Here is a 25,983-nt window from a genome sequence, read left to right as displayed (position 1 = left end):
GAAATGAAGGTCAGTCAGTCCGAAAAATTGGGAAAACTTTGAAAGTGTCCCCAAGTGCAGTTGCAAAAACCATCAAGCGCTACAAAGAAACTGGCTCACATGAGGACCGCCCCAGGAAAGGAAGACCAAGAGTCATCTCTGCTTCTGAGGATAAGTTTATCCGAGTCACCAGCCTCAGAAATCGCAGGTTAACAGCAGCTCAGATTAGAGACCAGGTCAATGCCACACAGAATTCTAGCAGCAGACACATCTCTTCAACAACTGTTAAGAGGAGACTTTGTGCAGCAGGCCTTCATGGTAAAATAGCTGCTAGGAAACCACTGCTAAGGACAGGCAACAAGCAGAAGAGACTTGTTTGGGCTAAAGAACACAATGAATGGACATTAGACCAGTGGAAATCTGTGCTTTGGTCTGATGAGTCCAAATTTGAGATCTTTGGTTCCAACCACCGTGTTTTTGTGCGATGCAGAAAAGGTGAACGGATGGACTCTACATGCCTGGTTCCCACCGTGAAGCATGGAGGAGGAGGTGTGATGGTGTGGGGGTGCTTTGCTGGTGACACTGTTGGGGATTTATTCAAAATTGAAGGCATACTGAACCAGCATGGTTACCACAGCATCTTGCAGCAGCATGCTATTCCATCCAGTTTGCGTTTAGTTGGACCATCATTTATTTTTCAACAGGACAATGACCCCAAACACACCTCCAGGCTGTGTAAGGGCTATTTGACCAAGAAGGAGAGTGATGGGGTACTGCGCCAGATGACCTGGCCTCCACAGTCACCAGACCTGAACCCAGTCGAGATGGTTTGGGGTGAGCTGGACCGCAGAGTGAAGGCAAAAGAGCCAACAAGTGCTAAGCATCTCTGGGAACTCCTTCAAGATTGTTGGAAGAACATTTCCGGTGACTACCTCTTGAAGCTCATCAAGAGAATGCCAAGAGTTTGCAAAGCAGTCATCAAAGCAAAAGGTGGCTACTTTGAAGAACCTAGAATATGAGACATATTTTCAGTTGTTTCACACTTTTTTGTTAAGTATATAATTCCACGTGTTAATTCATAGTTTTGATGCCTTCAGTGTGAATGTACAATTTTCATAGTCATGAAAATACAGAAAAATCTTTAAATGAGAAGGTGTGTCCAAACTTTTGGTCTGTACTGTATGTCTATGTATGTGCTCTGTATATATGTGTAATAGAAGTCAAAAAGCCTTATTGTCATCTGCTGGTTGACCGCAATCAAACGGAACCAAGATGCCTTAGGAATGTTGAAGGGGGAACAGATTTGAACGTGAGACCCGGTGAGATGACGTCCAGTGAGGAGTTTTTAAATATAACGGTCGAGCGCGCCAAACCTGAGGTGCAGAGAGAAGGAGACGCGCGTGGGATGTGCTAAGGAAACCAGCCTGACAGGTCGGAATCAGAGACCTATGAGGCAGCACAGGCGGACGCCGGTGAACAAATGCCGGATTCACGGCAGAGGTCCCCCAGTATCGCGGCCGCTGAGGAGAGCTGGGATCTGCTTGTGGTACTGAGTGACTTCACAGTACCCGACATTGCCCGTCAACCGACAAGGTCCGGGCCCCGCTATCCAAGGCGCGAGAGACCGCCTCCAAAGGCCGAGCAAAGAGGAGATAAGAGAGAATAAGAGAGAACTGTGTCAGAGGAGTCATGCCAGCAGAAATAGAGGAGCTGCATCGCTGAACAGGGCCGACACTTCAAATGATCATCCACGGTACTGGGGGCACTGGGTTTAGGATGTCAGGTTGGGAGGGGGACGGGCGAAGTGGAAAGAGCCAAACTAAATTTAATTGACTTTGTGAGAAAAAGACTTGCGGCCTAGCGGGAATAACCGGTGACCCCCGCTAGGGCCATTCACGGAGTTAACGAACTAACGTGGTGACTCCCACACCAGGGCGCATCACATTATTTTGGGAGATTGTTCATTGTTATTGTAAATTACCTGTTCTGTTCATTCTTGTTACTAATCCCTTGTTTAAAGCCTGGTTATATATATATATATATATATATATATATATATATATATATATATACACACAGTGGTGGCCAAAAGTATTGGCACCCCTGCAATTCTGTCAGATAATACTCAGTTTCTTCCTGAAAATGATTGCAATCACAGATTCTTTGGTATTATTATCTTCATTTAATTTGTCTTCAATGAAAAAAAAACAAAAAGAATTGTCCTAAAGCCAAATTGGATATAATTCCACACCAAACCTAAAAAAGGGGGTGGACAAAAGTATTGGCACTGTTTGAAAAATCATGTGATGCTTCTCTAATTCGTGTAATTAACAGCACCTGTAACTTACCTGTGGCACCTAACAGGTGTTGGCATTAACTAAATCACACTTGCAGCCAGTTAACGTGGATTAAGGTTGACTCAACCTCTGTCCTGTGTCCTTGTGTGTACCACATTGAGCATGGAGAAAAGAAAGAAGTCCAAAGAACTGTCTGAGGACTTGAGAAACCAAATTGTGAGGAAGCATGAGCAATCTCAAGGCTACAAGTCCATCTCCAAAGACCTGAATGTTCCTGTGTCTTCCGTGCGCAGTGTCATCAAGAAGTTTAAAGCCCATGGCACTGTGGCTAACCTCCCTAGATGTGGACGGAAAAGAAAAATTGACGAGAGATTTCAAAGCAAGATTGTGCGGATGGTGGATAAAGAACCTCGGCTAACATCCAAACAAGTTCAAGCTGCCCTGCAGTCCGAGGGTACAACAGTGTCAACCCGTACTATCCGTCGGCGTCTGAATGAAAAGGGACTGTATGGTAGGATACCCAGGAAGACCCCACTTCTTACCCCGAGACATAAAAAAGCCAGGCTGGAGTTTGGCAAAACTTACCTGAGAAAGCCTAAAACGTTTTGGAAGAATGTTCTCTGGTCAGATGAGACAAAAGTAGAGCTTTTTGGGAAAAAGCATCAACATAGAGTGTACAGGAAAAAAAAAGAGGCATTCAAAGAAAAGAACACGGTCCCTACAGTCAAACATGGCGGAGGTTCCCTGATGTTTTGGGGTTGCTTCGCTGCCTATGGCACTGGACTGCTTGACCGTGTGCATGGCATTATGAAGTCTGAAGACTACCAACAAATTTTGCAGCATAATGTAGGGCCCAGTGTGAGAAAACTGTGTCTCCCTCAGAGGTCATGGGTCTTCCAGCAGGACAATGACCCAAAGCACACTTCCAAAAGCACTATAAAATGGTTTGAGAGAAAGCACTGGAGACTTCTAAGGTGGCCAGCAATGAGTCCAGACCTGAATCCCATAGAACACCTGTGGAGAGATCTCAAAATGGCAGTTTGGAGAAGGCACCCTTCAAATATCAGGGACCTGGAGCAGTTTGCCAAAGAAGAATGGTCTACAATTCCAGCAGAGCATTGTAAGAAACTCATTGATGGTTACCGGAAGCGGTTGTTCGCAGTTATTTTGGCTAAAGGTTGTGCAACCAAGTATTAGGCTGAGGGTGCCAATACTTTTGTCTGGCCCATTTTTGGAGTTTTGTGTGAAATGATCAATGATTTGATTTTTGCTTCATTCTCTTTTGTGTTTTTTCCTTGCAAGCAAATTAAATGAAGATAATAAGACCAAAGAATTTGTGATTGCAATCATTTTCAGGAAGAAACTGAGTATTATCTGACAGAATTGCAGGGGTGCCAATACTTTTGGTCACCACTGTATATATATATATATATATATATATATATATATATATATATATATAAATATATATTGTTTTTACACATCTCTGACTGCCCTCACTTCGTGTCTCTGCGCGTTGCATATCAGACACCTGCATTACACATGTATATGTATGTGCTCTGTCTATACATGTGAATATGTGCTTGGTGTATAAATGTCTGTGTGCTATGTGTGTATACATAGGTGTGTGTAACATACAATGTATGTGTGTATGTAGCATCCATTTATAAATCGTGGCTGCACAGTCGAGAGTTCATAGGTGTAAACATGTTGGCAATTGTCCAAAGAAAGCGTAAAATGCTGCTCATTCATCGGGTGACTGGATTGTTTATGGCTGAACAAAAATCATTGTTCTCAGCAGCACATCATCTTGGTGTGAACTGCAGATGTGCTGCCGATAACATGATACTCTATGGGGACAGATTTATCTATTGGTGATCGTTCTGTGCCCATCATTGTTCCTCAATCTGTGTAAAGAGGCCGAGAAACAAGCACAGAAGTACTTCAATATTGTTGATCGCGCTCAGTGAACGGTCTGAACTCAGAGCATGTAAATTCAACCTAAATATTTGACATTGTGATGGTGCAATATGTAAGCATTTAGGGCCCCGCTTTAAACTTTTGCCCATGGCCCCACTTTGTCTAAAACCAGCCCAGCTAGTGGACCAGTCGGACGCCAATATCAGCAATCGGTAACAGTTATATTTTCCTCTATCCAATTGCAGCATATGTAGCGTGCACGCATGGTTTAGATCACCTACCGGTTATTTGCTCTCAAGCATGCCTTATGTAACACAAAGTACTGTACACAGGCTGTTATTCCCCACTGCTCTTGGTTTCCTGATCTCCACTCTGGCCTCCCTGATTTTTAACAAAAGAGTTGTTATCAGTCCAGCCTTGCAGTCAGAGTAGCTGAGATGCCCTTGTGAGAGAAAGGTTTTGTAGCTGTCACTCATGCTTTGCTAAGAACAGCCGGCTGAGAAATGTAGTAAACCCTGTGCTTGATCCCTGGCCAATTTATTGCTCTGGCTATTCCCGTTATCATGTCTGTTCACATTATCACATTACAGCTTACTGTGAAAGTCTGTGCTGGGAGACCTGATGCCATCCAAGACTGTACTCACAAAGCCCCCGTCCAGACCTATATAAAATGTGATGACTCTTCACACTGATCTCCTGCAATAAGCACATGATTACTATTGGTAAAGAACTGTGTATAGCAATCCACTACATGATACCAGACATCGAGGGATGTAGGAGTGTATCACATCAGAGCTCTTTAAACTTAAATTTGGAAACTTATACAAAAAAACACTGCAGTGCAGTACAACATACCTGCGCTGCAACACTAAAAAAACACTGCAATGCAGCATACCATTCCTCCGCAGCAACACTAAAAAAATACTGCAGTGCAACATAACATACCTCCGCAACAACACTAAAAAAACTGCAGTGCAGCACAACATACCTCCGCAGCAACACTAAAAAACTGCAGTGCAGCACAACATACCTCCGCAGCAACACTAAAAAAACTGCAGTGCAGCACAACATACCTCCGCAGCAACACTAAAAAAACTGCAGTGCAGCATACCATTCCTCCGTTGCAACACTAAAAAAACTCTGCAGTGCAGCACAACATACCTCCGCAGCAACACTAAAAAAACACTGCAATGCAGCATACCATTCCTCCGCCACAACACTAAAAAAACACTGCAGTGCATCATAACATACCTCCGCAACAACAGTAAAAAAACTGCAGTGCAGCACAACATACCTCCGCAGCAACACTAAAAAAACTGCAGTGCAGCACTACATACCTCCGCAGCAACACTAAAAACACACTGCAATTTAGCATACCGTTCCTCCGTAGCAACACTAAAAAAACTCTGCAGTGCAGCACAACATACCTCCGCAGCAACACTAAAAAAACACTGCAGTGCAGCATAACATCCCTCCACAGCAACACTAAAAAACACTGCAGTGCATCATAACATCCCTCCACAGCAACACTAAAAAACACTGCAGTGCATCATAACATACCTCCGCAGCAACACTAAAAAAACACTGCAATGCAGCATACCATTCCTCCGTAGCAACACTAAAAAAACTCTGCAGTGCAGCACAACATGCTTCCGCAGCAACACTAAAAAAACACTGCAGTGCAGTACAACATACCTCCGCAGCAACACTAAAAAAACACTGCAATGCAGCATACCATTCCTCCACAGCAACACTAAAAAACACTGCAGTGCAGCATAACATCCCTCCACAGCAACACTAAAAATACACTGCAGTGCATCATAACATACCTCCGCAGCAACACTAAAAATACACTGCAGTGCAGAACAACATACCTCAACAGCAACACTAAAAAAGCACTGCAGTGCAGCATAACATACCTCCGCAGCAACACAAAAAAATTCTGCAGTGCAACATAACATACCTCTGCAGCAACACCAAAAAAACACTGCAGTGCAGCATAACATCCCTCCACAGCAACACTAAAAATACACTGCAGTGCATCATAACATACCTCCGCAGCAACACTAAAAATACACTGCAGTGCAGCACAACGTACCTCCGCAGCAACACTAAAAAAGCACTGCAGTGCAGCATAACATACCTCTGCAGCAACACTAAAAAAACACTGCAGTGCATAACATCCCTCCACAGCAACACTAAAAAACACTGCAGTGCATCATAACATACCTCCGCAGCAACACTAAAAAAACACTGCAATGCAGCATACCATTCCTCCGTAGCAACACTAAAAAAACTCTGCAGTGCAGCACAACATGCTTCCGCAGCAACACTAAAAAAAAACTGCAGTGCAGTACAACATACCTCCGCAGCAACACTAAAAAAAGACTGCAATGCAGCATACCATTCCTCCGCAGCAACACTAAAAAAAACTGCAGTGCAGTACAACATACCTCCGCAGCAACACTAAAAAAACACTGCAATGCAGCATACCATTCCTCCACAGCAACACTAAAAAACACTGCAGTGCAGCATAACATCCCTCCACAGCAACACTAAAAATACACTGCAGTGCATCATAACATACCTCCGCAGCAACACTAAAATTACACTGCAGTGCAGAACAACATACCTCAACAGCAACACTAAAAAAGCACTGCAGTGCACCATAACATACCTCCGCAGCAACACAAAAAAATTCTGCAGTGCAGCATAACATACCTCTGCAGCAACACCAAAAAAACACTGCAGTGCAGCATAACATCCCTCCACAGCAACACTAAAAATACACTGCAGTGCATCATAACATACCTCCGCAGCAACACTAAAAATACACTGCAGTGCAGCACAACGTACCTCCGCAGCAACACTAAAAAAGCACTGCAGTGCAGCATAACATACCTCTGCAGCAACACTAAAAAAACACTGCAGTGCATCATAACATACCTCCACAGCAACACTAAAAAATTCTGCAGTGCAGCATAACATACCTCTGCAGCAACACTAAAAAAACACTGCAGTGTATCATAACATACCTCCACAGCAACACTAAAAAATTCTGCAGTGCAGCATAACATACCTCCGCAGCAACACTAAAAAATTCTGCAGTGCAGCATAACATACCTCTGCAGCAACACTAAAAAAACACTGCAGTGCACCATAACATACCTCCGCAGCAACACTAAAAAATTCTGCAGTGCAGCATAACATACCTCTGCAGCAACACTAAAAAAACACTGCAGTGCAGCATAACATACCTCCGCAGCAACACTAAAAAATTCTGCAGTGCAGCATAACATCCCTCCACAGCAACACTAAAAAATTCTGCAGTGCAGCATAACATACCTCCACAGCAACACTAAAAAACTCTGTGGCGCGGTTCAACATACCATAATGTAGCACAAGATACCTTCCTAAAAGTGCCAAACACACCAGTGCAGCACAAAATACCATAATGTAGCACAAAATACAAACCAGTAATACAATGCAGCACACAATGTATTTCCAAAATGGCATAAAAAAATAATGCAGCACAAAATACCTTCCTAAAAGAGCCAAACACCCCAGTGCAGCACAGCACCCCACAATACAGCAGAGTACCTCCCTAAAAATGCCAAACACCCCAGTGCAGCACAACACACCATACTGTAGCACAAAAGAAGCATCAGACCAGTAATATAAGCAGCACAAAATACTGTATCGCCACAATGATAGAAAAAAAACATAATGCAGAACAAAATATCTCCACAGAAGCTCCCCTAGTCTTATCTGTTCTGCACCACTAACTTTCTCATCTAAAAGACCTTAGTCACAGGCCAAATGTCCCTACTGGTATCACCAGAGATGGAGCGATCACTAGGCAAAGTTCGTACAGTACATGATTTTGATGACTTGTCCTGATGTTCATCCTGACGTTCCCTCATCAATGCCCCAACGTGCACAAGTGCAGGTTTCTCCTTTTCCCAATATGATAATTAACACATCCAGGCGCTCACTCCGACACCCTACATGTAAGTGACGCGCCCCTGGGCCTGTGTCGCGCTGCGTTGCGCATGCGGGAGCTTACCCGGAGCCGGATCTCTTGAGGGTTGTAGTCTCGTGGCGGTGATCCGGTCCGTGCCCAGGGAGTCAGACTAAGTGGCGCTGTATTAGCGGTAGATGTTGGACGACTACGCCACCCGTTGAGTACAGCTAAGGAGCTGCTGCTGCAGGGCAGACCGCTGAGGCCGGTGGTAGGATTGTGCAGCGTGATAGTATAACCCCCAACGGGAGGGGTATGGCCTCAGGGCAGCCGACGTGGATGATGGGGGTAGCAGGAACCACTCAGAGACGGTACGGTGTAGTTCAGGGTCTTTACTGGTGACAACGATAGACCCTCCCGGAGTACTGGCTAGCAATTGGGGCCTGGTCAGTCCTTGAGCAGATGGGATCTCCCCTGGCCAGGCGGAGTTGTAGGCCTCCCAAACTAACGATACTCTTCTGGCTACCTTGCTAGAAGCGGGTATAAGTAGCCCACGTCCCTGAGTGTACCGTGTGGTGCTCACCCGTATGGCCGGTGACTCGGGGCCTTCTAGTAGCTTCCGCTCCACGACGGCGGTGCTGGTCCCATGCGTGTGACCGTGCCTTCGGGTTTCTTGGCCAGAGGACCTGAAATCCCCTGCCTGACGGATTCTGCTGCTGGGTAGGAGTTAGTCCCCACAGCCTCGGACTCCGGGTCCGGTAAGAAATCTTCTCAGTCAGGGCGAGCTCTGCAGCTGCCAGCCCCTGACTCCTTGTAACACTGCTCCCACAGAGCTCCTGTTGTTTCTTCCCATAGCTGCTTCTCTTCTCTGTCTCTACTTCTGGCATGGCCCAGGAGCTGGGCCCAGCCGGAGCCACAGCTCCCTGTCAGCCCTCCTGGCTGAACTCTCCCTCTGAACTCTCTAACCCTGCCTCAGCCCCAGGTTTATATAGGGGAAGTCCTTCCCCTCCCAGGACTGGGCAGGAGGTGTGGCATGCATAGGATTCCTGACCAAGAGACCTCCCACCTGCTCTCAGACATAACATTGCATTACTGTGGAAACCAGACCCCTGGGGTGCCACATTCCCCCCTAGTGAAATTTAGTACTCCGGGACTAAACATATTTTTTTTTTTTAGAAAGACATAACAGGGTATAACAATAATAATACAATAAGAAAAACACATAAAGGTGGTCACGGCATGTCCGCAACCGGGTGCAGTTTTTGAAGAAAAGCAAGGTGTCCATTTCACCAAAACAGGGAGACGTAACCAGGTAGGGGTCTGTCCTGCCCCGAGTCCTTAACAGTCTTTTAGTCCATCCTGGGTTACGCTCCACTAACTGTACAAAGGATTCCCGGTAAATCCACCAAGGACTCCTATAAATTACTAGAAACACATAATTATTTACAGGATATGGCCGCTCTCAGTCCTCGGCCAGTGGGGATAAGGATTGGCTGCTCACAGTCCTCAGCCTGGTAAGGGATAGGGGATGGCTGCTCACAGTCTTCAGCCTGGTAAGGGATAGGGGCACATGGGGAACAATTCACTAATCCCAACGGGGACCATATTTTAATTAGCAGCAGTCCTTGTACCCTTACGGGTAACTATTCACAGCTCTTTATTCACGCTACTTCCCTTCAGTAGCTATGTCCTCTTTGTGCTCCCTCCTGAGGGTAGTCCTCAGACCCGTCCGGGTCCTCTTGGCTTTCCTCGTATTGGTAGTACTGCAGCTCCTCCTCGGTTAGCTGGGTTAGTATTTCTGCGACAGTCCTCCTCCCAGGTGGCCAGGACTTTACCTCCCTTTGGGCTGCCCCGGTTAATTGGGCCACCAGGATGCTCACTTTTTGCTCCTCTGTGAGGGGGTACACCTGGAAGAGGCTATCCAGCTTTTCTCTAAAGTCATGCAGGGTATGTGACTCCCCTGAGTACTGGGGTAGCCAGGCTGCCCCCGGGATATAGGGCATGGTGAAAGGCATGACCGCAACAGCGGTGGCGCTGGCGGGGGTTGAAGCGGTGAAGCTCTCCTCCGTATCCGACATCCTTCTCCCCCCTAGTGGACCGTGGCCTACCTTGCGATGATCCTCTTCCGTAGGCCGCGGCTCCGCAGTGGATCGTCAGGGTTGAGGACCTTCCGTCGCGCTCCTGTGACGTCGGCGTCTGCTGGGCTCCTTCCAGGACCTTACGCAACGTCCAGACGTGAGGCGGGGCTTCAGTTTCTCGCGCGCTTTCGGAGTCCACGCCCCTCTTCTTCCCGCGCGGCGTCCTCAAGATGGCGTCCAATGGCGGGAAAACTCCACGTATGGCGGGAAGAAGGCCGAAGATGACGCCGGATGGCGGGAAAACTCCACCGATGGCGGGAAGGAAGCGGAAGATGGCGCCGGATGGCGGGAATCTTCACCACAGGTAAGTTTGAACAGTCTTTTTCAGGCACGCAGTACCCGGTGGTTGCGGGCACGAAATCCTGCCGACTACGCCAAAAGTTGACGCGCCCCTGGGCCTGTGTCGCGCTGCGTTGCGCACGCGGGAGCTTACCCGGAGCCGGATCTCTTGAGGGTTGTAGTCTCGTGGCGGTGATCCGGTCCGTGCCCAGGGAGTCAGACTAAGTGGCGCTGTATTAGCGGTAGATGTTGGATGACTACGCCACCCGTTGAGTACAGCTAAGGAGCTGCTGCTGCAGGGCAGACCGCTGAGGCCGGTGGTAGGATTGTGCAGCGTGATAGTATAACCCCCAACGGGAGGGGTATGGCCTCAGGGCAGCCGACGTGGATGATGGGGGTAGCAGGAACCACTCAGAGACGGTACGGTGTAGTTCAGGGTCTTTACTGGTGACAACGATAGACCCTCCCGGAGTACTGGCTAGCAATTGGGGCCTGGTCAGTTCTTGAGCAGATGGGATCTCCCCTGGCCAGGCGGAGTTGTAGGCCTCCCAAACTAACGATACTCTTCTGGCTACCTTGCTAGAAGCGGGTATAAGTAGCCCACGTCCCTGAGTGTACCGTGTGGTGCTCACCCGTATGGCCGGTGACTCGGGGCCTTCTAGTAGCTTCCGCTCCACGACGGCGGTGCTGGTCCCATGCGTGTGACCGTGCCTTCGGGTTTCTTGGCCAGAGGACCTGAAATCCCCTGCCTGACGGATTCTGCTGCTGGGTAGGAGTTAGTCCCCACAGCCTCGGACTCCGGGTCCGGTAAGAAATCTTCTCAGTCAGGGCGAGCTCTGCAGCTGCCAGCCCCTGACTCCTTGTAACACTGCTCCCACAGAGCTCCTGTTGTTTCTTCCCATAGCTGCTTCTCTTCTCTGTCTCTACTTCTGGCATGGCCCAGGAGCTGGGCCCAGCCGGAGCCACAGCTCCCTGTCAGCCCTCCTGGCTGAACTCTCCCTCTGAACTCCCTAACCCTGCCTCAGCCCCAGGTTTATATAGGGGAAGTCCTTCCCCTCCCAGGACTGGGCAGGAGGTGTGGCATGCATAGGATTCCTGACCAAGAGACCTCCCACCTGCTCTCAGACATAACATTGCATTACTGTGGAAACCAGACCCCTGGGGTGCCACATAAGCACATGGCACTTCAAGGTTAGATTTTAGAAAGGCAGATTTTAAGAGACTCAGAAAGAGAATAGGAGGGATCCAATGGCTGTATGTCCTTAAGGACAAAAATGTCCAGGAAGGATGGGAAATTTTTAAAAATGAGATTCTCAAAGCACAATCGTTAACAATCCCGAAAAGTAGGAAGAATGGGAAGCATTTAAGGAAACCAGGATGGATGAACACAGAACTTAAACACATGCTAAAAAGAAAGAAAGAAATGTTTATAAAATGGAAAGAGGGAGGCATATCTAAAGAAGATTATAATGCAGTCTGCAGATCCTGCAGGGCACGTATCAGGTTAGCTAAAGCTGACAATGAAGAGATGTCAAAAGCAATAAAAAAGGATTTTGGGGGTATGTCAAAAGTAAAAGAAAAGTCAAAGATGCTATAGGATTTTTACAGGATGAAAATGGAGAAATGGTAAGAGAGGATGTTGAGAAGGCCGAACTTTTTAATTCCTATTTTGCATCTGTTTTCTCTCAGAAAGAAAATGTAACATCAACTGATCTTCACTGTCCTTTTAAAGGAATAGAGGAATCCAAGTTATCTGTAAACAGAAAGATTGTGAGGGAATATTTAGCTAACATAAATGAGTTCAAGTCTCCAGGTCCAGATGAATTACACCCCAGAGTACTGAAGGAGATCGTAGAAGAAATTTTAGAGCCACTCTCCATAATCTTTGAAAATTCTTGGAGAACAGGAGAAGTCCCAGAAGACTGGAGAAGAGCAAATGTTGTTCCTATCTTCAAAAAGGGGAAGAAGATGGACCCAGGGAACTATAGGCCGGTGAGTCTGACTTCTATACCAGGAAAGATCTTTGAACAAATTATTAAACAACATGTATGTAAGTACATGGATAAGAATGAAGTGATTAACCAGAGTCAGCATGGGTTTGTAACTAACAAGTCATGTCAGACTAACTTAATTTCCTTCTATGACAGAATCACTGACTGGGTGGATCAGGGAAATGCTGTAGATATAGTATATCTTGACTTCAGCAAAGCATTTGACAAAGTATCTCACACCATCCTTATTGAAAAAATGACCAAGTATGCAATGGACCAGGCAACTGTTAGGTGGATTCATAACTGGCTTAGTGATCGGACTCAAAGGGTGGTTGTAAATGGCTTCACATCCAGCTGGATGAATGTCTCAAGTGGGGTACCACAGGGCTCCGTCCTGGGACCTGTATTGTTCAACATCTTTATCAATGATTTAGATGAAGGAATTGAGGGTAAACTGATTAAATTTGCTGATGACACAAAGCTAGGAGGGATAGCTAATACTAGAGAAGAGAGAGAGAGGATTCAAAAAGACCTAAATAAACTGGAGCAGTGGGCAGCAACCAACAGAATGGTTTTTAACAGGGAAAAATGCAAAGTACTACATCTGGGCAATAAAAATGAAAAAAGCATATACAGAATGGGAGGAATAGAGCTAAGCAACAGTACATGTGAAAAAGACTTAGGTATACTAATAGATCATAGACTGAACATGAGTCAACAGTGTGATGCAGCAGCAAAAAAGGCAAATACAATTCTGGGATGTATTAACAGAAGCATACAGTCTAGATCACGTGAAGTCATTATCGGTCTTTACTCCTCTTTGGTCAGACCTCATCTGGAATACTGTGTACAGTTTTGGGCACCACATTTTAAAAAAGACATAGACAAACTGGAGCAAGTTCAGAGAAGAGCGACCAGAATGGTGACTGGTCTGCAAACCATGTCCTATGAGGAACGGTTGCAGGATTTGGGAATGTTTAGCTTGCAAAAAAGAAGACTGAGAGGAGACTTAATAGCTGTCTACAAATATGTCAAGGGCTGTCACATTGTAGAAGGATCATCTTTATTCTCATTTGCACAAGGAAAGACTAGAAGCAATGGGATGAAACTAAATGGGAGGAGACACAGATTAGATATTAGAAAAAACTTTTTGACAGTTAGGGTGATCAATGAGTGGAACAGGCTGCCACGAGAGGTGGTGAGTTCCCCTTCAATGGACGTCTTCAAACAGAGGCTGGACAGACATCTGTCTGAGATGATCTAGTGAATCCTGCTTTGAGCAGGGGGTTGGACCAGATGACCCAGGAGGTCCCTTCCAACTCTACCATTCTATGATTCTATGATTCTATGATTCTATAACAGCCAATTAGCGTAAATGTCAGAGTATCCTGCCACGCTGATTGGATTATACTGCAGTGATGTTCCCAATGATTTGGCTTCTTTGTCCTCCCCAGGGGCATTATCTGATATTATCAGCCCCATCGTCTCCATACAGTATAGAGAAATACTGATAGGTCCTCCCAGGAGACGGGAGAAACAGAAAAGTCAGCACCATCGCTCGGCATGATACTGCTGACGAGTAGCTTCTCCATATTCCCAGTGCTCCCAGTTGCTGATTGGGGGCGATACTAGTCAGGTTGTGCCTGTGCATAATAAATAATTGCTTGTTTTTAGATTTGCAAAATAACAACAAACTATAAACAGGTTTGATGAATGCGCTGGTATTTTATTAATAAATGAGAAGGAGAGAGGTGTTTGTAAAAAACAGAGGAGGCTGTGCATCCTACACCGTTCCTATTGATGTCGCAGATTGGGAAATGTTCCAATAGTAAGCATTTCCAGTACTTCACTCCTTTGTATGTTTAGTATTCGAGTGAACCTATAAATCTGAAAAATTCTTGTCAGGATAATTGTATTTGTTCCTGAAGAGATAAAGAAGAAGTCGTCATTGAGCAGCCCCTGACGCAGTGGTCCTCCGGCATTTAGGAATACTAATGCAATCATTTGTCTTCCTTTCAGCCATAAGATGAATGTGTAAGCATTTGGGGGGGATGACACAAGTTATCAGATTCAATTTGTCCCCTTCAGCGCACATGCACAGAAAGGCTTGGATGGTGCTCATCTCCTGGCGTTTTCTCGCTTGCGACTCCTGTCTGACAGCAGAGAGCCTGGCTTGTTATGGATTATGTGATCTAAAGTATCTCCAGCAGCCCAACACCAACCCACATACTGTACGAATCTGGAGATGCGGCTTCTACCAAATCAATTCTCATCACTTTGCTTATTATTTCTCTCATCTACATCTGAGGTCTTCATGATTCTGTGACGGGGGATGATAGAGGATTACCACTGGGATGTGTCCGTCCCTCCCCGAAATGCTGGGACTGTAATTGTCTGCGATTGACCGCACACACTGTAAAGGGCTTACATCCCAAAGATCCCAAACTTAAGACTGAATAAGGTAGAAGTGTAAAGGAGTCCTAAAAGATCAGTATTTTAAGGGGATGCTGTCAGTCCAAAAGGAACGGTATATAAAAAGCGCATAGCCCTGTAGGAGATATTGCCCCTGTAAAAATATTACCTTTAGTGCTCTAATCGTTGCCTTTCTGCAGAAATTTAAGATTAATCACGATTTAGCATGTTAAAGTAAAGGCACAGCCATATTGGTGCGGTTATACAGATTCAGTAGATACCTTTAGTAAAAAAAATCCACATCCTGGTTGGTCCTTAATGCGCATTGAATGTTTGGGTGTAATAACCTTTCAGTGCATAGGGTCGAGCCTGTTGGTATGGTCTTCGGCTCTGCCCCAGCCCCTCTGCCTGCCTATGGTGTCATTATCTGCCTCATTTTTTAAAGTTCACACCGGCACGGTCCTTTCCGCAGGCAGCGCTTTCTCAGATTCATCTGCCAGAGGTGGCGGCAGATGCGCAGATTGAGATCTCGGCTCAATGACGAGTTAAGATCTCAATTTTCGCATGCGTCATCAGCACCATTTTACTGAAGACCACCGGAAGATGAATTTGCACATACGCCGTGGATAAGACGCCGCCGACGCGACTTTAAAAAATTAGGGAGATACAGACACCAGAGGCAGGGGGTGGGCCGGGGCAGAGCTGAGAACCCTACCCACAGTCCTGCCACTATGCACTGAAAGGTTATTACACTCAAACTTCAAATGCAGATTAAAGAACAACTAAGAAGCATATTTCTTCACTAAATGTACCTATTAAATCTATATAATAGCGTCATTATGGCCGTGTCTTTACTTTAACATGCTAAATTGTGATGATACGTTCTCTTTAAGAAATTCAGAGCACCCTGGGTGTGGCCAACAGGCTCAGTGCAATTCTATCAACTGGTTTTGCATGCCCCGCCTCCCTCACTAGTGATTGACAGCACTGGCTTGCTTGGAGTAAGCGCTGTCTGAAGAGAAAGCTCAGGCTATTCAGCTCTGTCAGTCAACAGTTAGGGACGTAGGGGCATGCAAAACCAGTGAGTTGAAAGGTGCATAGAACCTCTTGGCCACACCAAGGGTGCACCGAGTACACTAATTAGCATATTTGATTACAACAGTAAAGGTGTAATTTTTGTTGGAGCTATATCCCCTATAAGGCTATGTACTTAGTTTATACTGTCTGTTTGGGCTGGCAGACTCCCTTTAGATTGCCCTGGATGCCTGGCTCCTGGAATTCAGACTATAGATGTAATACTCTGCAATTACAACACAGTATACATTGCAGGTCTCGGTTTCGCTAATGCTGCATTGCAGTAAAGAATTCCTCAATGAAAAGAGAAAATACATTGAAGCATTTTGTCTTGTTAGCCTACAAACCACAAAGGAGCCGCATTACTACACTATGTTTTTTTAATGTAAAGATGGTGATTTAAAGGGGTATTATGGTGTTAGCTAACAAATGTTACTCTTAATGTAATAAAAAGTTATAGAATTATTCAACATACTTTTTGTAGCAATTCTTCAAGGCTTCCAAACCTGTGCTCAGTCATGCAATACAAAGCTCCATTCGGAGATAAAACTATTCTGGACATGTAATGATCATACAGGTGCAGAGCTCATTACATTTAGGCCAGGTTCACGCATCCATGTTTCCCGATCTGAGTACTGACCAGTAGCAGATCTTCTCGCCCAAACTCAACAACTTTATACTGAATATGCCTGTTATATCATGGTTACCAATCTTACCAGTGTGATATATCACACTGGTAACTCCCCCCTTCATGTAGAATAATTTCTGGAGGCAGAGTTATCTTCCAGGCATTGTCCTCCCCATAGCCTGGAAGAGATCATTTACATAAAGTGATAAAAGATGATATCTCAACACCAAGACATCTGATATAAGGCATACAGGTATCATTTGCCTCAGCAGTCTATAATCTGTATGTCCTTATTAATAGTTTAGATAAGTCAAATGTGGTGACAGATTCCCTTTAAAGAGAACCTATTAGCATGATTTTGTACTGTAAAATAAAGACATGGCTGTAATGGCACTGTAATACAGATTAAATTGATACATTTAGTGAAGACTTCAGCTTTTTTTTCTTCTATAATCACCATTTGATGTTTTTTGCTAATTATATTTCGGTGCACAGGAGTGGGACTGTAGACGGGTCTTCTCCTCCCTGTCTGACTCCCCAGCCCTTCCGCTGTCTTCGGTCTGTGAATAACCTGCCTCATCTGTTTGAAATCTCAGCAGTGACCTGTCATTCATAGACCGGAGGCAGTGGAGGGGCCGGGGAATCACAGACAGAGAGGAGAAGACCCAGTGCACAGTCCGGTCCCTGTGCACCGAAATCTAATTAGCAGAAAATATCAACTGGTGATTACAGAAGAACAACAGAGCAGATTTCTTCACCAAAGTTATCAATGTAATCAGTATTACAGCACCATTACAGCCATGTCTGCCCTTTAAATTGAAAAATCGTGCTGACAGGTTCTCTTTAAGTTTGCAGTTAGTGATGAGCGAGTATGTTCTGTTAACCCATTCGGCGAGCATGCTCAGGTGCTCACCGAGTATCTTCAGAGTGCTCGGCTGTTATATTTTAGTCACTTTGTGCACATGATTTGCGACTGTTTGCCAGCTTTAATACAGGTGAGGAATGCCTAAGAAACAGGCATTCCTCACATGTATTAAAGCTGTCAAACAGTTGCAAATCATGTGCACAGCGTGACTCAAACATAACACCCGAGCACGCTGTAGATACTTGGGAAACACCTGACCATGCTCATAAATCTTGAGTAATGAGCATACTTGCTCATCACTACTTGAAGTACATCACTAAAGCTATCCGGGAGCTCTGGAGCACACGGTTAGCCCCCTATGCCGATCAGTTTTATTGCCACAATGCTCCTGATACTGCAGAGGCAAAGCAGCGTCATATAACAGCAGCGGGAGAGCGCAATTGAGGCCACATGGTCAGGGGTAAATTTGCTGCTGGTCTGAACTGTCAATAAAGCAGGAGGGCCCTTCCACCTAGCAACCATGAAGTCATCTCAGTGGTTGCAGTCTGCTCCAGATATTAAAAGACGGTAATAACCCTTTAAAGTACAGATGACTCTTTACATGTTGTGTCCTATTTCTTCCATTTTTCCACTAATGTAAACACTGGGTAACAGAAATCTTATCAAGTGAGAAAAAGCAAGAGACGAACCTTATTTTTGTCTCAAGGTCAATGAATAGCTGTCAAAATGTTTTTGTGCTGTATAAACCCTTAAAGGACACTTTGCTAAATACATTAATTGAGGTGTCTGAAAGTATAGCAAACTCATTTCTAAACTCTTTAAAGGCATCCATTTCTTGGCTGTGGGGACTCTTGTGTATCTCTTAACACTGCAAAAGCTCTGCACATTGAAAAGTAACAGAGGCAAGAAGAAAGCTGCAAGCCCCTAGAGAATAGATCTGTTTTTTTCCGCTACTATTGTTATGATATAAATTATCATTAACAATGTGTATATTTTAATTTTCTTTTCACTTACATTAATAAGCTTCTGGCGCATCTCATAAACTATCATAGTTGATAAGTCTCACCGGAGACCAGTATGACTGCATTCTCTTTAAAGAGAAACATATATTATAGAAGCACTCCTCCCATCAAAGTTTTTATCCTCTTAATATATTGCAATTATCATATTATACAGCACTGTGTACTTACAATGGCTCATGTGACGCCTCTTCTCGGAAGCCCCTGTTTACCCTGGGAGATGGGGGACTCGGAGTCGGGTCCTGTGATGGAGAGATGGGGTGCAGCCGTGGCCCGGACCCGCTCCGTGCCCAGGGCCGTCACATTTAAAAAAGGATGGTACGGGCTTATCCGGGTTGAGTGGCTGATCTCGACTACGCCACCTGTGGTGCCTGGTGAAGGCCACCAGCGCTGCTGCAGTCCGCCGAGGCATGGTGTTATGGCAGCGGTCGTTGTTACTACTCCCCACAGGCGGAGCAGGGCCTCCGGGCAGAGAGACAGGATGGAGGGGGTAGTAGTAGAGGAGACCGGGTGCTGCGTAATGCGGTGTAGCGCAAAATAAAGAGTCCTGAGGCCATAGGGGTGTACTTCCAAGGCTTTACTCACATAAGAGATGGCAGTAGGAAGGCGACTCCCTGCTCCTCGCGGACTTCTGCGGTCACCAGAGAAGAGGGTCTGACAACCTCCGAGTAAGTCCAGCGTTCAATCAGGACACCGCACCTGAGCGTTCCTAAACTACAGACCGAGTGCTTTCCTGTCTGTGTGTGTAGAATGGCCCGGTCTCCCTCTGAACTCCTTTCAGAAAAAGGGCACGGGTGGCAGCTCCGCTCCTTCCGATACCCGGTGGGATCCTCAGGGCCTACCGGGCTTTCCCGACCAGGACATAGAGTAGCAAGGTCGGGTGTCGGGGGCCGGTACCCCTCTTGCAGCCGGACTCCCTCTGAAAATTTCTGGTGCAAGCAATTACCTTCATCAGTCACATGTTTAGTGAAAGGAAGGACACCTGTGTGCAATCTAAGTGCCACATGGTCTGTCAGAATATGCACACCCTTTCTGAAAGGTCACAGAGGCTGCAACACCATTAAGCAAGAGGCACCACTTATCAAACAACACCATAAAGACCAAGGAGATCAGGGACAAAATTGTTGAGAAGTACAAGTCAGGGTTGGGTTATAAAAAAAATCCAACCTCTAATGATCCCCCGGGCACCATCAAATCCATTATCATCAAATGGAAAGAACATGGTGCAAAAACAAACCCGCCAAGAGAGGGCTGCACATTAAATCTCAGTCCAAGCAATGAGGGTATTAATCAGAGAGGCAGCACAGAGACCAAAGGTAACCGTGAGCTGCAGAGTTCCCAAGCAGAGACTGGAGTATCTGTCCATACAACCACAATAAGCCATACACTCCATAGAGGTGGCCTTTATGGAAGAGTGGGCAGAAAAAAGCCTTTACATATACACGAAAATTGTATGGCTCGTTTAGCGTTTGCCAAAAGACATGTGACAGCTCATCACCCCAAGATTACCATCCCCACAGTGAAACATGGTGGTGACAGCATCACGCTGTGGGGATGTATTGTGGCAGCAGGGACAGGGAAAATGACCCAAATAGAGAGGAAGATGGATGGTGCGAAATGCAGGAATATTCTTGAGTAAAACCTGTTTCAGTCTGTCAGTGATTTGAGACTGGGACGGAGGTTCACCTTCCAACAAAACTAAACTAAAGCAACACTCAAGTGGTTTAAGGGGAAACGTGTAAATGTTTTGGAGTGGCCTAGTCAAAGTCCAGACTTTAATCCAATTGAGAATCTGTGGTCAGACTTAAAGATTGCTGCTCACCAGAGGAAACCATCTAACTTGAAGGAGATAGATCAGTTTTACCTTGAGGAACAGGCAAAAATCCCAGTGTCAAGATGCGGAAAGCTCATAGAGACTTATCCTAAGCGATTTGCAGCTGTAATAGCTGCAAAAGGAAGCTCTACAAGGTACTGACTTTAGGGGGATGAATAGTTATGCACACTGAAGTTTTCAGTTATTTTGTCCTTGCTTTTTTTCACAATAAAAAAACAAACAAATGTTCACCGTTGTAGGAATGTTCTATACATGAACTGATGCAAACCCTCAAAAAATAAAGCAGTGATATTCCAGGTTGTGAGGTAGCAAAACACAAAAAATGCTAAGGGAAGTGAATACTTTTGCAAGTCATGATTCCCCTTCTTTATCTTTACTTACCTGCTTTGTGGACACCTCAATGTTCTTACAAACCAGAACTCATAAATCACAGCTACTGGCTTGTAGTCATTCATCCAAACACTTTTCTGCATGTCATTGATAACATAATGCATTGACTTATCCAGATAACAAAGGATCAGTACAAAATGGCAAAAAGTAAGACAAAGTTTATAAAAATAGATTTGGGTTGAGAATTGACACTGAAGGAGATAAAGTTTAGAAATGTGCTGACTTGTTAAAAAGGATACTTTATTGAAACATAGATCAATAGTGGTGGCACAGCAATGCCTGGGCACCAGGAGGAAGGGGCCATGTTTCTTACCTTCTGCCCAAGATGGTCAAACACCATAACACAGAATAAGCCTTTGAACTACAATATGCATGGCTGAAGTAGTAAAGAAAGGAGTATCACTCACCACCATGCCCCACCCATTCTGTGGAGATCAACAAAAAAGGATGTCTTTAAGGGGAAGCGATCATCAGAAAATGAACTATTTTTAAATCTGGTTTATGTGATAAAATAAAAATATTGCCCTTAATTTTATTTCTCTCTTACATATTACAAACTGTATTAAAAATTAAATAAATAGAAATCTTGCAATTTTCACACTGGCAATTAATTCTTTTTTAGATAAATTTCCTATGGTTTCAGAAAACAACACACGTACATTAGCCACAATAGTTGGATCCTGAGCCTATATTTTGTATTGAAGCATCTAAGCAGCCTGTGCAAAGTTCACTATGAAGTGAAGGGGAGCAGACAACTGTGACATTGTCTATTGCGACTGTTGGATCCTGGGTTATCAGCCGGGTATAGAAGTATTACTTCTCATTGCAATCCTGCCTCTGCTGATAAGAAAACTCCTGTAAACTCTTCCTGAAAGGATAGGAAGTGAAAAAGTCTAAAAAAAAAAAGACTGACTCTGTGGCTAGTGTGGAAATTGCAAGATTATCATTATTATTTTTTTTTACAGATCATGATACATAAAAAAGAAGGTACTGGCATTAGGTGTTTGCTACTGTTAAACGAGATTCGGAGGTCTAAGAAATCAATAGAGGATGGAGAATAATGGTGTGTAAAAGTATTATGATCGAGGAAGTCCGTGAACTGAGTAGCCTATAAAAACATCACATTTCCTCATCATCTCCCGCCTTGACTACTGCAACCTCCGGCTCTGTGGCCTCCCTTTTACCACTCTCGCACCCCTCCCAATCTATCCTAAACTCTGCTGCCCAACTAATCCACCTGTCCCCCCACTATTCCCCGCCCTCTCCTCTCTGTCAATCCCTTCACTGGCTCCCCATTGCCCAGAGACTCCAGTTCAAAACCCTAACCATGGCATATAAAGCTATCCACAACCAGTCTCCTCCATACATCTGTGACCTAGTCTCCTGGTACTTACCTGCACGCAACCTCTGATCCTCACAAGATCTCCTGCTCTACTCCCCTCTTATCTCCTCTTCCCACAATCGCATACAAGATTTCTCCGACGCATACCCCCTACTCTGGAATTTTCTACCCCAACCTATCAGACTCTCGCCTACCGTGCAAACCTTAAAAAGGAGCCTGAAGACCCACAAGCCTACAACCTGCAGTAACCACCGCTCCACCATACCGCTGCATGACCAGTTCTACCCTCACCTACTGTATTGTCACCCATCCCTTGTAGATTGTGAGCCCTCCCAGGCAGGGTCTTCTCTCCTCCTGTACCAGTCGCTGACTTGTTTTTGTTCAAATTATTGTACTTGTTGTTTGCTATGTATACCCACTTTAAACCTGTAAAACGCCTTGGAATTAATGGCGCATAATAATAAATAATAATAATTTCCATACAAAGACTATGTCATCAATGTGTTTATGGTAAAGCAGGAGAATTGTACGTGACCATTCTGAGCCAGAACATATAGTTGCAGGGCAGAACAGGCAGGTAATTAGGAACTACCAGTCGGGAAGTTCTTAGCCCCATAGCCAAAGCCCCGGATGACCCCCTTTAATATGAATGAGAAACTCTGAAATAGAAAGTCCAGTTTTGCTTGCAGAATTTTGGTATCAAGTTATGGGTAATAAATAGTCCACAGAATCCAAACCTTTCTGGTTTGGAGTGTTTGAGTACACATCTACTGTGAGCAAGCTGGTCTATGTTAGGTCACTAGGGTCAAGCTGCAGTAAGGTGGTAATAAGATGTCTAGAGTCTTTAGAGCAATAATATCTTGATTTCTTGGAGTATATAGTTGGAAGGGTTGAACAGTTTACCAGTATGATCTTGATCCTTTTGGCTGAAGTTGAAGCTGGAAATGTAAGTGCTATTTTTTTCTGCTGCCACCCCTACAATCACTTATTTTATTGTTTTTTCTCCGAGAGTCTGTGTGAGATTGCTATGAACCCTGCGATGGTTTGGCACTTGTGGCTTTTAATTACAGGGACTAGAGTGGTGAGTGAGTGGTTGGAACGGTGGTTGACTGCTAATATCGGGGGCATGTTTAACTGAGAGAGGAGGTCTAAAAAAGCGACAGCAGAAGACTTGCTAAAGGTGGAGGCGGACCTGAGGATCCATTACTCCAGATCAAGATAATTACCTTTAGTAGAAGGAACTGAAGGAGTAAATTCTGCAGTGTTAGGCAGATGTTGCTCCTTTGTGGAGAGCTGATATTATGGATCTCTGAATTATCCTTGAGTAATATGTCAGCATCCAATACATGGGCCAGGAATGGAGAGGTGCAGGTACAAAAGAAAATCAATGCCAGATTCGGGAGAACATCGATAGCAGGTAAATATATTTATGACAAGTGAAAAGTCCTTTTTAAGGTCCAATTTCTGTAGCCACATCAGCATCTACCAAATTTATAAAGGTTAAGATTTCTAGACCAGCACCAGATCTTATGCAAGTATAATTTTAAAAAGGATACAAGTCTCCCAAAGTCAGTTTCTGAGTATGATGCCAGTTGGCATGATACTGTGCTTTAGTAGAATATGAAAAGGATTTTTGCAGTTATTACGGTGGGTAGTGCCCAAAGATAATGCGATGTCTTATTATTTTTAGAAAAGTGTGACTAATTGTAAGTAACATTGGTAATAGTGTCTACACACTAAATGGCAGCCTCACTGCGGAGTAGTCAACAATTTTGACTTCCAGAAATGGGTTTGAATCACATTAGGGGGTATTTCTGAAAGTTTTTTGTATATACAGTATTCCTCATGTTTATTTGGATTTTCTTGTGCTAGATATACAGTAGTGTGAACAAGGGGATTTCCCCCAATCTTGATTTCTTATTCTTTTGCATGTTCGTCACACTTAAATGTTTCAGGTCACAAAACAAATTTACATATTAGACAAAGGTAGCACAAGTAAACACAAAATGCAGTTTTTAAATTAAGGTCTTTATTATTAAGGGAAAAAGAAATCCAAACCTACAGGGTCCTGTGTGAAAAAGTGATTGCCCCCTAAACCTGATAACTGGTTGGACCACCCTTAGCAGCAACAACTGCTATCAAGCGTTTGCGATAATGCATGCCATTTTTGCCCAGTCTCTTTCTTATGGTGGAGTCATGAACAATGACCTTAACTGAGGCAAGTGAGGCCTGCAGTTTTTTGGATGTTGTTCTGAGGTCTTTTGTGACTTCTTGGATGAGTCGTCGCTGTGCTCTTGGGGTAATTTTGGTCGGCAGGCAACTCTTGGGAAGGTTCACCACTGTTCCATGTTTTTGCCATTTGTGGATAATGGCTCTCACTGTGGTTTGCTGGAGTCCCACAGCTTTAGAAATGGCTTTATAACCTTTTCCAAACTGATAGTTGTCAATTACTTTGTTTATCATTTGTTCCTGAATTTCTTTGGATCGCAGCATGATGTCTAGCTTTTAAGGATCTTTTAGTCTACTTCACTTTGTCAGGCAGCTCCTATTTAAGTGATTTCTTGATTGAGAACAGGTGTGGCAGTAATCAGGCTTGTGTGTGGCTAGGGAAATTGAACTCAGCTTCGCAAAGATGTGATAAACCACAGATAATTTATGTTTTAAGGGGGGGTCAATCACCTTTTCACACAGAACCCTGTAGGTTTGGATTTCTTTTTCCCTTAATAATAAAGACCTCCATTTAAAAACTGCATTTTGTGTTTACTTGTGTTATCTTTGTCTAATATTTAAATTTGTTTTGTGATCTGAAACAATTAAGTGACAAACATGCAATAGAATCAATACACAGGCTGGTAATTCCAATTATATTTTAAATCATAAAGCAGCTATAACTCTGTACTTTCACAATCAGCAAGGATTATATGAATTATGAGTGGGCAACCATTCAACCACAAGAACTTGGATTTGCTACTCACACAATGAGCCAAATTGGGAGAAGAGCTCTCCAAAAACATGCAGGAATGCCTAATGGTATCGGGTCTATAAATTAAAAAAGTACTTTTATGTCTTTTAGTTTGCTACTGTTTTGATCTGTAGTAAACTTTATTTATGGGCATTCAAAATGTATATCTTCCTTTCTATCTTCCATCTTTCTTTTAGTTTCCTACTGTTTTGATCTGTAGTAAACTTTATTTCATTGTATTTTGGGCATTCAAAATATATATCTTCCTTTCTATCAGTGAATAATATATTTGTACAGAAAAATGTCATATCTAGAATGTTGTGCACTGGGCTAAAAATGAAACTGGCCCCAAAAAGATTTAAAAGCACCAAAAAATTAAAAGCTATGTTTCTAGGTTTTGTCAAATTTAATTCTATTATTTTTTTATTTAGATATAACTGTGAGGAAATCACAGCACAGCATAAACCTCACCCAATTCCCCACAATAATACAGGAATACAAGCTTAAAGATGATGGATCCAATAGTATAAAACATATTATATTGTCGGAAACAAGTGGGGCCAGTGTGAGTACTACGTTTCGGCATTACTCCAGGTTTTGAATTTTAAATTTCTTTAAGGGAAGAGAGGGGAAGTAAAGGCTGTGAGATATGAGAAAAGATGAGAAGAAGGAAAGAGAGAATGAGAAAGGGAGGAAAGTTGTAAGAAAAAAAAGGTGTGGGGGGGATTAGGTACAGGGGGAATAGAAAGGATAACATTTCCAGAAAACAATTACTTAGTGCTCACGGAGGAAGACCTAATAGTCAAAGGAATACTGGAATTATTTCCAGTAATACCAAGTGTTGCAAAATCTGTTGTGTGAGTTGTTGACAGAGGATGTGGATTCCACCAAC

At 44.2% G+C, this 25,983-nt stretch overlaps 1 protein-coding gene across 3 annotated transcripts in view; it reads right to left on the bottom strand.

Annotated features, from left to right (window-relative positions):
- Window positions 1-25,983, bottom strand: part of KCNAB1 (potassium voltage-gated channel subfamily A regulatory beta subunit 1) — a 552,388-nt gene that overhangs the window by 49,473 nt on the left and 476,932 nt on the right. The gene's annotated exons all lie outside the window — the stretch shown is intronic.

The sequence above is a fragment of the Phyllobates terribilis genome, unplaced genomic scaffold (genome assembly GCF_046119375.1).
Source record: "Phyllobates terribilis strain yellow unplaced genomic scaffold, ASM4611937v1 Scaffold_3__8_contigs__length_932513732, whole genome shotgun sequence".
In the NCBI taxonomy this organism is placed as follows: Eukaryota; Metazoa; Chordata; class Amphibia; order Anura; family Dendrobatidae; genus Phyllobates; species Phyllobates terribilis.
This window is presented reverse-complemented; position numbering and strand designations above follow the sequence as displayed.